Here is a 15,000-nt window from a genome sequence, read left to right on the forward strand (position 1 = left end):
TTATTGTTGTTGTTACTACTACTACTACTACTACTACTGTCGTCAGCATCAGCATCGCCATCATCATCATCATCATCATCATCATCATCATCATCATCATCATCATCATCATCATCATCATCATCATCATCATCATCATCATCATCATCATCATCATCATCATCATCATCAGCATCAGCATCAGCATCAGCATCAGCATCAGCATCATCATCATCATCATCATCATCATCATCATCATCATCATCATCATCATCATCATCATCATCATCATCAGCATCAGCATCATCAGCATCAGCATCATCAGCATCATCAGCATCATCAGCATCATCATCATCATCATCATCATCATCATCATCATCATCTTCATCATCATCATCATCTTCATCATCATCATCACCATCATCATCATCATCATCATCATCATCATCATCATCTTCATCATCATCATCATCATCATCATCTTCATCATCATCATCATCTTCATCATCATCATCATCATCATCATCATCATCATCATCATCATCATCATCTTCATCATCATCATCATCATCATCATCATCATCATCATCATCTTCATCATCATCATCATCTTCATCATCATCATCATCATCATCATCATCAGCATCATCATCATCATCATCATCTTCATCATCATCATCACCATCATCATCATCATCATCATCATCATCATCATCATCATCTTCATCATCATCATCATCTTCATCATCATCATCATCATCATCAGCATCAGCATCATCATCATCATCATCATCTTCATCATCATCATCACCATCATCATCATCATCATCATCATCATCATCATCATCTTCATCATCATCATCACCATCATCATCATCATCATCATCATCATCATCATCATCATCTTCATCATCATCATCACCATCATCATCATCATCATCATCATCATCATCATCATCATCATCATCATCTTCATCATCATCATCACCATCATCATCATCATCATCATCATCATCATCATCATCTTCATCATCATCATCACCATCATCATCATCATCTTCATCATCATCATCACCATCATCATCATCATCATCATCATCATCATCATCATCATCTTCATCATCATCATCACCATCATCATCATCATCATCATCATCATCATCATCATCATCATCACCATCATCATCATCATCTTCATCATCATCATCATCATCATCATCATCATCATCATCACCATCATCATCATCATCATCATCATCATCATCATCATCATCATCATCATCATCATCATCATCATCATCTTCATCATCATCATCACCATCATCATCATCATCATCATCATCATCATCATCATCATCATCATCATCATCATCATCATCATCATCATCATCATCATCATCATCATCACCATCATCATCATCATCTTCATCATCATCATCATCACCATCATCATCATCATCATCACCATCATCATCATCATCACCATCATCATCATCATCATCATCATCATCATCATCATCATCATCATCATCATCATCATCATCATCATCATCATCATCATCATCATCACCATCATCATCATCATCTTCATCATCATCATCATCACCATCATCATCATCATCATCACCATCATCATCATCATCACCATCATCATCATCATCATCATCATCATCATCATCATCATCATCATCATCATCATCATCATCATCATCATCATCATCATCATCATCATCATCATCATCATCATCATCATCATCATCATCATCATCATCATCATCATCATCATCATCATCATCATCATCATCATCATCATCATCATCATCATCATCATCATCATCATCATCATCATCATCATCATCATCATCATCATCATCATCATCATCATCATCATCATCATCATCATCATCATCATCATCATCATCATCATCATCATCATCATCATCATCATCATCATCATCATCATCATCATCATCATCATCATCATCATCATCATCATCATCATCATCATCATCATCATCATCATCATCATCATCATCATCATCATCATCATCATCATCATCATCATCATCATCATCATCATCATCATCATCATCATCATCATCATCATCATCATCATCATCATCATCATCATCATCATCATCATCATCATCATCATCATCATCATCATCATCATCATCATCATCATCATCATCATCATCATCATCATCATCATCATCATCATCATCATCATCATCATCATCATCATCATCATCATCATCATCATCATCATCATCATCATCATCATCATCATCATCATCATCATCATCATCATCATCATCATCATCATCATCATCATCATCATCATCATCATCATCATCATCATCATCATCATCATCATCATCATCATCATCATCATCATCATCATCATCATCATCATCATCATCATCATCATCATCATCATCATCATCATCATCATCATCATCATCATCATCATCATCATCATCATCATCATCATCATCATCATCATCATCATCATCATCATCATCATCATCATCATCATCATCATCATCATCATCATCATCATCATCATCATCATCATCATCATCATCATCATCATCATCATCATCATCATCATCATCATCATCATCATCATCATCATCATCATCATCATCATCATCATCATCATCATCATCATCATCATCATCATCATCATCATCATCATCATCATCATCATCATCATCATCATCATCATCATCATCATCATCATCATCATCATCATCATCATCATCATCATCATCATCATCATCATCATCATCATCATCATCATCATCATCATCATCATCATCATCATCATCATCATCATCATCATCATCATCATCATCATCATCATCATCATCATCATCATCATCATCATCATCATCATCATCATCATCATCATCATCATCATCATCATCATCATCATCATCATCATCATCATCATCATCATCATCATCATCATCATCATCATCATCATCATCATCATCATCATCATCATCATCATCATCATCATCATCATCATCATCATCATCATCATCATCATCATCATCATCATCATCATCATCATCATCATCATCATCATCATCATCATCATCATCATCATCATCATCATCATCATCATCATCATCATCATCATCATCATCATCATCATCATCATCATCATCATCATCATCATCATCATCATCATCATCATCATCATCATCATCATCATCATCATCATCATCATCATCATCATCATCATCATCATCATCATCATCATCATCATCATCATCATCATCATCATCATCATCATCATCATCATCATCATCATCATCATCATCATCATCATCATCATCATCATCATCATCATCATCATCATCATCATCATCATCATCATCATCATCATCATCATCATCATCATCATCATCATCATCATCATCATCATCATCATCATCATCATCATCATCATCATCATCATCATCATCATCATCATCATCATCATCATCATCATCATCATCATCATCATCATCATCATCATCATCATCATCATCATCATCATCATCATCATCATCATCATCATCATCATCATCATCATCATCATCATCATCATCATCATCATCATCATCATCATCATCATCATCATCATCATCATCATCATCATCATCATCATCATCATCATCATCATCATCATCATCATCATCATCATCATCATCATCATCATCATCATCATCATCATCATCATCATCATCATCATCATCATCATCATCATCATCATCATCATCATCATCATCATCATCATCATCATCATCATCATCATCATCATCATCATCATCATCATCATCATCATCATCATCATCATCATCATCATCATCATCATCATCATCATCATCATCATCATCATCATCATCATCATCATCATCATCATCATCATCATCATCATCATCATCATCATCATCATCATCATCATCATCATCATCATCATCATCATCATCATCATCATCATCATCATCATCATCATCATCATCATCATCATCATCATCATCATCATCATCATCATCATCATCATCATCATCATCATCATCATCATCATCATCATCATCATCATCATCATCATCATCATCATCATCATCATCATCATCATCATCATCATCATCATCATCATCATCATCATCATCATCATCATCATCATCATCATCATCATCATCATCATCATCATCATCATCATCATCATCATCATCATCATCATCATCATCATCATCATCATCATCATCATCATCATCATCATCATCATCATCATCATCATCATCATCATCATCATCATCATCATCATCATCATCATCATCATCATCATCATCATCATCATCATCATCATCATCATCATCATCATCATCATCATCATCATCATCATCATCATCATCATCATCATCATCATCATCATCATCATCATCATCATCATCATCATCATCATCATCATCATCATCATCATCATCATCATCATCATCATCATCATCATCATCATCATCATCATCATCATCATCATCATCATCATCATCATCATCATCATCATCATCATCATCATCATCATCATCATCATCATCATCATCATCATCATCATCATCATCATCATCATCATCATCATCATCATCATCATCATCATCATCATCATCATCATCATCATCATCATCATCATCATCATCATCATCATCATCATCATCATCATCATCATCATCATCATCATCATCATCATCATCATCATCATCATCATCATCATCATCATCATCATCATCATCATCATCATCATCATCATCATCATCATCATCATCATCATCATCATCATCATCATCATCATCATCATCATCATCATCATCATCATCATCATCATCATCATCATCATCATCATCATCATCATCATCATCATCATCATCATCATCATCATCATCATCATCATCATCATCATCATCATCATCATCATCATCATCATCATCATCATCATCATCATCATCATCATCATCATCATCATCATCATCATCATCATCATCATCATCATCATCATCATCATCATCATCATCATCATCATCATCATCATCATCATCATCATCTTCATCATCATCATCATAGCTTTCATATACGATTTTCTTACTTTTTCTCATTTTCTCTAAAATTTTCCCTCTTGAGTGGGGGTCAAGGTAGGTGAAAGGTGAAGAGAGAATTGACCTCGACTATTTCTGATTCCCCTCCTCTCTCTCTTTCTCTCTCTCTCTCTCTCTCTCTCTCTCTCTCTCTCTCTCTCTCTCTCTCTCTCTCTCTCTCTCTCTATGCTTATCTATCACCAATTTTTCTTACAATCTGTCAATCCGTCTATCTATATACCTGTGTTTTTCTCTACCTGTTTATCTATTTACCTTTCTATCTATCTATCTCTTTTTCTATTTCTGATCCCATTCCCCATCCTCACCGGGTGTCCATCAGTCTCCCATTATCTCTATCCCTCTGTCTGTCTCTCGAGCTATCTGTTTCTCTTTCTGTCTCTTTCTGTCTATCTGTCGGTTCGCCTGTCTAGTATCTTTCTTTCTGTCTGTCTGTTTTTATCTGTCTCTGTAAGTGTAGGTATGTCTGGCTGTATGTTTCTGTCTAATAATTTACCTTCCTATCGATCTGTCTCTCGGTCTGTCAGTGCCTACCTACCTACCTACCGACCTACCTACCTACCTACCGACCTACCTACCTAACAACCTACCTACCTACCTACCTACGTATCTATCTATCTGTCCATCTCTATCTGTCTGTCTGTCTGGCTATCTTTTTCTGATCCCCCTCCCCTTCCTCACCGTATGTCCATCTCTCTCTCTCTCTCTCTCTCTCTCTCTCTCTCTCTCTCTCTCTCTCTCAACACCACAAATTTCGTCCCTTATCATTTCTCCTCATCATCCATTCTATTCAGGTCACCAGAATTCTGCTCAAAAGGACTCTCTCTCTCTCTCTCTCTCTCTCTCTCTCTCTCTCTCTCTCTCTCTCTCTCTCTCTCTCTCTCTCTCTCATATTGCAGCATAATATACATGGATATAAATTCGCCTTTAGTGCCTTCGTGAAAGATGCTTCGCTTATGACGAGGTGAGAGAGAGAGAGAGAGAGATTAAACCCACCCACCCACCCACCCACGCGCACACACACACACACACACACACACACACACACACACACACACACACACACACACATACACTTGCAGACATACATGCAGAGAGAGAGAGAGAGAGAGACCTTGAGCCTACTCGATAAACTCATTCTCATTGTTTGTCCATGGGAGAATTATTGGCATTGTGGAGAGAGAGAGAGAGAGAGAGAGAGAGAGAGAGAGAGAGAGATTTAATGTTGTTCAGTATATTAACTTGCTTGGGGTAAAATTGTTAGTTTAAAATTAATTAATTTTCTTTAGCCAACTGCTTTCTTAGTAATGATTCTCTCTCTCTCTCTCTCTTTCTCTCTCTCTCTCTCTCTCTCTCTCTCTCTCTCTCTCTCTTTCCCCTAGCCTTTCCTCCCCCTATCAGATCACTTCCTGCTTTCAGCCCACATTCTTTCCAAATTTACATCTCCTCCTCCTCCTCCTCCTCCTCCTCCTCCTCATTCTTCTTCTTCCTCTTCTTCTTCTTCCCTCCTCATTAGCATCAATTTGCCACGAGGTCTGGTTTTTTCTTCTTCTTGCTTTTTGTGTTGGCGATTCTAATTTCGTATGCCACAAGTCAGAGGTGAGACGGTGTGTGGCGGTGACAGGGTGGGAGAGAGACAGAGAGAGAGAGAGAGTTCCATTCAGTCCTCAATGTCTCTTTTAATAATAATAATATGATGCTAAAGAGAGCAGTATATCAAAGACTTACCTTTGAAGAGAAAAAGAGAGAAAGTGACAGAGGAAAAAAAAGAGAAAGAAGGAGTAAAGTTTGCACAGAGTGAAGGACAGTGATGAGATGTGAGAGATTAAAAGTGAGAAAATTAGAGCAAGGATTAGTTCCCTGGGAGAGGAAAGTTGGGACATAGAGAAGTGGGAGAGAAAATGTCTGTAAGAAATGAGAGAGAGAGAGAGAGAGAGAGAGAGAGAGTTGTAGTTTTTTTAAGTTCAGGACAGAAAAACTCTACGGATTCCTCCTTTCACATTTCACTATCTCTCGTTGCTTTGACTTTCACAGGCCAACCGTATGAGAGAGAGAGAGAGAGAGAGAGAGAGAGAGAGAGAGAGAGAGAGAGAGAGAGAGAGAGAGAGAGAGAGAGAAAAGAGAGAGAGAGAGAGAGAGAGAGGCCTCATTACCATCCCGAACAACTGTACTTAGTGTCAACACCAAGAACAGATGCAAATGCTAAGTGCTGTATATGTATTCGGAGGGAGAGAGAGAGAGAGAGAGAGAGAGGTATCAAAGTCAGCAGCACCCAACTCGTAAAGCCAAATGCAGACAGGATGGCAAATGCTAAATGCTACTCTGAAAGAATCCTTCCCATCATTGACGCGGTGATTGCAGGACATTTCAGCAACTTGCAAACTATCTGCAACTTTTTGAACGCAATTTTTAGGACCTCCTTGGTTTTTACTCAGTTTTTTTTCTTTCTTTTTCTCTTTCTTTTTTGAGTTTGACCTGACTGGAGTACATTTCAACAATTCTCAACTCTAATGGAACTTTTCAAGTGGCGTTTTTTTTTTCAGAATCTCCTTCGGGTTTTCTGGTGTTTTCTGGTCGTGTATGTGAGTGTGTGTGTGTGTGTGTGTGTGTGTGTGTGTGTGTGTGTGTGTGTGTGTGTGTGTGTGAGTGTGTGTGTTTTTGTGTGTGTGTGTGTGTGTGTGTGTGTGTGTGTGTGTGTGTGTGGGTGGGTGGGTGTGGGTGTGGGTGTGCGTGTGTGTATTTATCCAATATAGATCATACTTTTCGTAGTGAATAGAATGCATAAAACACCTTAATCCGATTTCGACCAGACTTGGTGGGCGGAATGAAGGTCATTGATTCATCTAAAATTTTTAAGGTCGCATGTAAAGGTCATATTGAACAAGTTTTATCTGATCTACACAGTGACTGGCGGAAGGGTTGAGGTTATGGAGATTTTGATAGCAATTAATCAGAGGTCAGTCGCCCAGGGGAAGGTCAGAAGCAAAAGTCACAGGTCAAGGTCAACTCGAATAGTTTTGATATAATTTGGAGCAACCTTGGGGGAAGTGTTTGGGGTCAAGAAAGGAAGTAAGTCGATATTCAGAGTAATCGGTCGAAGATTAAGGTCACTGGACAAAAGTCAAAATATTGGGCCCTTAAAACAAATGACTGGCGCAGGTATTGCACTCTGTCAGTACTCTGTCTTGTTTTTATCTTTCTGATGCAGGATGGGGACGCCTTCATGTGGTGGCACCGACATAACGGAGCTGCTTCGTTGCCTGCTTATACGAAGTTCCTCAGTTCCCTCTCTGTTCTTTGAAAGGAGGATGGTGAAATGCATTAGGAGGGTAGTTTTAGCCTCCAGTCGACTGGGTTCACGTCGAGATGAGCCTGCGGTTGCAATTAGTACTGCTGTTGCTGCTGTTACTGCCACACAGCTTTAGTTAGAGACCACAAATACCCTTTTTACCTTAACTTGGCCCAGATATTCGTCATTTTGCGGTTTATTTCATGGAGTTGTATGGCAGGAAAAACAATGGTACTTTCACATCCTTCGCACAGCACTTCCTCATGACTGCCATCATATTCTAGCGTATATCTTTTGCCACAACTCAGTACTCCAATGTTAGGAGATGGAAATTTTAGGACAAGTTAAAGTGAAAACGGTATAGTAATCTAGCTTACATACAGACCTATCTACAGACTCGGTAGATTAAAAAAAACACGATTTGTTATCCATCTACTGTTTTGTTTTGTTTTAATTACCTCCAGCCTCAGTTAACCGTGACTTAAACCTGTTCAGCTCCAGTACTTTTTCATGTATTTGGTGCTATACTTCGGACCAAAATTGCGCTAACTTTGAACAGGTCTGGTTAAACACTGGTTCACATATTTCAGAGGAAGTTGTTGTTTTAAGGTCAAATATAATGGCTATTTGTTTGACACTTCTCCAGCACCAGAAAGGATTGGGTTTGATGCTTCTAGTGTAACATGTGGTATTATTAGTTCACATGGAAGACTACTCTCTCTCTCTCTCTCTCTCTCTCTGTTTATCTATCTGTGTATCTGTATTTATCTGCCTGTCTATCCGTCAGTTAGTCTGTCTCATTATCTATCCGTCCATACATTCATTCAGTCATCCAATCATCCATCTGTCTCAAAATATCTGTTTATCGTTCTACCTATCAATCTGTTCATCTATCTATCTATCTGTCTGTCTACCAATCATTCTATCAATCTGTCTATTTATCTATCAGTCCGTCTGTATCTATCAATCTATCTTCCTTACCCGTCACAGCAACACGAAAACAGGCTTAAGGAAGGAAAATCCACGGACTTAAATTTCATCTCTTTTTTTTCTTCTCGACCTTCCTCACCCTCTCCCTCCCTCTCCTTCTCCTTTCTCTCCCTCCCTCTCTCCCTCCTCATACCCCCCTTTTTCCCTTTCCCCCTCCCTTCCTTCATCCCTCATCTCCCTTCTCGCTTCCCCAATCCCTTCTTCCTTCTTATCCCTTCCCTCTTCCTCTCCCCGTTTTTTTTGTTCCTCCATCCTTCTCTCTTTCCTTCCTCCCTCTCCCTCCTTTCCTCCCTCCTACCTTTTTCTTCCTTCCCCTCTCCTCTATCCCTCTTCCTCCTCCTCCCACTCCCAGACCTTTCCCTCACACCTAGCCATAGTCTTAAAGGGGAGAGAGAGAGAGAGAGAGAGAGAGAGAGAGAGAGAGAGAGAGAGAGAGAGAGAGGGGTGAATTAGTTAGACAGGTGTGTTGATCACCTTAATTAGCTTAACGAGATGATAATTACATGATAGAGGTGTGAAGGCTTTACGTTTACATACATACATACATACATACCTACATACATACATACATGCATTAACACAGATAGATTGACATTCACATACATCTATCAGTACATGCATACATACATAAATACATACATACATACACACACATACACGCATACACACATACATACTTGTGTATACATAGTACATAATTATATACGTTCTGTATATATGTACTTAAACTTCATACCTACTGGATATACAGATACATATATATACTATCTATCTATCTATCTATTTATTTATCTATCTGCCTGTTTATCTATCTCTCTATCTATCCGTCAATTATATGATTTTTTCTTTTTGTCTTGTACAGAGTCCACTTAGCAGACCACTTGACTGACACAAGTGGGTTAAGATATGACAGATAGATAGGTAGATAAATAGGCAGGTAGATAAGTAGGTAGATAGGTAGGTAGGTAGGTGAGCTAATAGATGCTGGGGGTTCCGGGGCGATTGGTTTATTATTACAGGTGGCGCTGGTGTTCCTCTCTCAATAATTAAAGCTACCTCAACCTTTCCTCTGTCACTTACTAAATCTGGCTCTAATGGACTTACACTTATTGAAGCCAGCTCAAATAACGTTTTGTCTGTTATTAAACCTGGCTCTAATAGTCTTTCTCTCTAGTGTTCCTCTCACCCAGTAAATCTAGCTCTAATAGTGTATCCCACTTATCGAATTTAACTAAAAAAATGCTTTCTCTGTTATTAAAGCTGGCTCCTATTCCATGCTTTCTGGTTAAAGCTAGCTCAACTTTTCCTGTGAGTCATTAAAGCTGGATCTAATAGTCTTTTCCACCTAATAAAGCTGTGGTAGGTCTCCATATTATAATTGCAAATCATAATAGATAGATAGATAAATAGATAGATAGAGAGACAGATAGAAGCAGGAAGTCAAATGATGAGAAGGTGTTGTGTCTGCGAGAATCGAGCAGTGCTAAGCATGCTTACACACTCTTAACACTGAGGAAAGCTGACGACAGCGGCCAGTAAGGAGATGATGCAGTTAGCTGTCAGCAGTCCTCTCGTGAACAAAGATCTAGTCCACCCCTGCTATACCAGAATTTAGGAAAGAGAGCTCAGACGGAGATTAGCCACCGAACAGGCTAGACAGAAGGAGACAAGCGACCCTAGAGAGAGGTCGAGACGGAGATTAGCCTTAGACAGAGAGAGAGAGAGAGATAGCGAGACAGGGAGGTAGCTACCCGGGACTTATACTCTTATACCTGTTTAATATTTCCAAGACAAATAAAAATAGTCCCATACTATTCTTTACCTCTCCCGTCACTACATGACATCTGGTGGGGAAACTACTACAAGATATAAAAGCCGCTCGACCACAAGTCTAAAATATACGCCTCTACAAGCAAATACAAAGTCGCTGCTTTATGATACAAAGTCTTTATGACAAAGCAAGCACTCCAGTCTGATTACACTTGACCACCAACAGATGTGAAAAGGGTTAGGGATCTTATTCAGGTTAGAGTACACACACACACACACACGATCTCCATCTGTCTATCTATCTAACTATCTATCCGTCTGTCTATCTGTATGTCTGTTTATTATAAAAAAAAAAAACACTGATTCTATTAATAATCTGTTTTCCATTTTTCAGGTTTGTGGCAACGAAAGAAAGAGGGAAAATTAGAAAAAGAAGAGACGTCACCAGAAGAGAGAGAGAGAGAGAGAGAGAGAATGTGCTCTCCCATGCTACTTCAGGCCTTCTTGCTACTACAGTTTACTGGTAAGTAAGCGTATCTATCTGTCTGTCTATCTATTTATCTATATTTCTGTCAGTTTATCTGTTTTTGTATCTATCTGTCTATCTATATATCTATTTATCTATTTATTTGTCTTTGTATCTATCTATTTATCTATAAATTTTTCTATCTGTCTGTCTGTCTGTCTGTCTATCTATCTATCTATTAGTATTTATATTGATGCATATATATGAATGTATTTGTATGCATATGTGTGTGTGTGTGTGTGTGTGTGTGTGTGTGTGTGTGTGTGTGTGTGTGTGTGTGTGTGTGTGTATGTGTGTGTGTGTGTGTGTGTGTGTGTTTATTCCATGTGTTATTTCGGTGATATTCTGGGTATACTGCCGGTATTGTAGTCAACGCCGTATCTAATTCACTCTGGCCCGACAGATCTCCCCTAACCTGAATAAAATCGTCTGGTGCCAGGGAGAGTGAAGTAAAAACCCGACCTTTGTAGATGTAACACCCATTTCTCAGCTATTTATTCCACCCATTACACCTCTGTAGCCTCATTTATGCCATTGATCCAAACTGTGTCCATATTAAGGCAGTGTAAAACAGTGTCAGGATGTAGTACGTAGACTAAATCGCAAAAGAACAGGGGCTACGGAGCTGCTGATGACACCAAGAGTTAGGCCCAGTATCAAAGCGAACAGAACAAATAAAACTGAGTGAATTATTTAAGTATGATGAAGGGTATGGAGAGAAAGAGAGAGAAAGAGAGAGAGAGAGAGAGAGAGAGAGAGAGAGAGAGAGAGAGAGAGAGAGAGAGAGAGAGAGAGAGAGAGAGAGAGAGAGAGAGAGAGAGGTTTTTGAAACAAGTAAGTGAAACGTGGGTTGCATTGTCCGTAGAGTTTTGTGATTTTCGTCTGTAAATTTTATGGGTAGCTACATAGATTGTTACTATAAAGCGTTATAAAAGTTGTTATGAGAGAGAGAGAGAGAGAGAGAGAGAGAGAGAGAGAGAGAGAGAGGGAGGGAGGGAGGGAGAGAGGGAGAGAGGGGAGGGAGAAAGGGATGGGAATTGGGGTGAAATTCTAGTTAGGGAAGAAATGAGAGAAGTTCAAGTGGATGGAGTGAGGGTCGTTTTTGAGACAGATAGATAGGTTGGTAGGTAGGAAGGTAGGTAGGTAGGTAGATAGACAGATAGACAGACACATGGATCGATAGAGAGGTAGATAGATAGATGCGAGTAGACATATAGATTCATACATGCATATATTCATACATACATACATACATTCATTCATTCATTCATACACTTAGATAACCAGACACATACAGAGAGAGAGAGAGAGAGAGAGAGAGAGAGAGAGAGAGCAATTTTACTCTCATTAAAAAAGTTATCCCTTCCTCCCACATATATTCTCTATCTCCAGCACACACACACACACACACACACACACACACACACACACACACACACACACACACACACACACACACACACACACACACACACACACACACACACATACTTTTAGCTAGAGTAAATTTATGGTCATGAAAGGCCTCCTCTCTCTCATGCACACACCTCCCCATGTACACGCGAGCTCTCTCTCTCTCTCTCTCTCTCTCTCTCTCTCTCTCTCTCTCTCTCTCTCTCTCATTAGTTCTTCGCCAGCAGCTATTCATTCAAGCACATCTATTATTCATGAGAGAAAGAGTTACGTAGATATACAGACCCTACGCTCCTTACAAGAGAGAGAGAGAGAGAGAGAGAGAGAGAGTCTTCTTTCACAAAGTAGGTCAACTGTTAATCGGTCTTGTAAGGTCAGAAGGTCAGATATGAGGGGTTAAAGCACAGGAGGTTATTTCTCTCTCTCTCTCTCTCTCTCTCTCTCTCTCTCTCTCTCTAATGATCTGCTCTTTCCATCGCTCTCCACATTAATGATTATACTACTGTTACTACTACCACCTCACTACCACTACTACAACTACTACTACTACTACTACTGCTGCTACTACTATTGCTGCTACTACTACTGCTACTACTATTACTACTACTACTACTACTAATAATAATAATAATAATAATAACAACAACAACATTATCTGATACAAGGAGTTAATTTTCCCTAACAGGTTAAAATAATTTCTTTCATAGACCTTAAAAAGGAAAGAGAAAGAAATAACAAAACAAGAAAAAGATCATAGGTACGTTTTCCCAGGATGAACAAAAGATTCCGAAATAAATAGATTAACAGAGTATCATTGTTTTTTTTTCTGAAGGATGAACTACGTCTCTCCTAAATGGCTCCAGGAATCTAAGTTGTCTCGTAAAGATGAGGAATGTGTGTGTGTGTGTGTGTGTGTGTGTGTGTGTGTGTGTGTGTGTGTGTGTGTGTGTGTGTGTAAGATGGGATTCTTTGGATGAATGAGGGAGATGATTTATATGGTACACACACATTTACTCACATTTATGAACACACACACACACACACACACACACACACACACACACACACACACACACACACACACACACACACACACACACACACACACACACACACTTACATACAAGACATACCTACCTGCCTCCCTACCTACTTACTTACCTACTTACCAAAATCCATCCATCCATCTATAGGTAGGTAGGTATATAGATAGATAGATGAACAGACAGATAGCCAATAGGCAGAATAATAACCACATAACATATTCCACACCATATCAAGCATACAATAGTTTAGTTTTGAACGCCACTTTTGAACCAAACATTTTAAATTACTCACATGTTCCACAGCTAATCCATTCCAACCACCGACAATATATATTCCTATTTATATCTGATGAATAATTATACGGATGGCGATTTTGATGAGGATGGTTTGTGTAATTAATTTCAATGGGGAAAACAGGTGTCGTTAATATTATACAGGGTTGTCTAAAAATTACGCTCCACTAGAATATCACGTTTATCTTGTGTTGCGGGAACGGCTGTGTCTCCTGGTATGGGCGTGGGTGTGGCAGTGGGTGTTTGAAATGAATACTTGATGCAGGGTAGATGCTGGTAACACTGACTGAGCCGTCCCCATAACACACGAGAAATAGCCAGAGTTAATGTCTGATCTTTAATGTTAATGATGATGATAGTAGTAGTAGTAGTAGTAGTAGTAGTGGTGGTGTGGTATTGTTGGTGATAATAATAATAATAATAATAATAATAATAATAATAATCTCTCTCTCTCTCTCTCTCTCTCTCTCTCTCTCTCTCTCTCTCTCTCTCTCTCTCTCTCTCTCTCTCTCACCCATTTTTCTCCATCCACAGACACACTCCTGGTAGAAA

At 38.7% G+C, this 15,000-nt stretch overlaps 1 protein-coding gene across 1 annotated transcript in view; it reads left to right on the forward strand.

Moving 5' to 3' along the window:
• Positions 1–15,000, forward strand: part of LOC145411150 (zwei Ig domain protein zig-8-like) — a 74,155-nt gene that overhangs the window by 24,982 nt on the left and 34,173 nt on the right. The window lies entirely within an intron of this gene.

The sequence above is a fragment of the Coenobita brevimanus genome, chromosome 88, assembly GCF_032717465.1.
Source record: "Coenobita brevimanus isolate Jiangsu-jjx chromosome 88, ASM3271746v2, whole genome shotgun sequence".
Taxonomy (NCBI): Eukaryota; Metazoa; Arthropoda; class Malacostraca; order Decapoda; family Coenobitidae; genus Coenobita; species Coenobita brevimanus.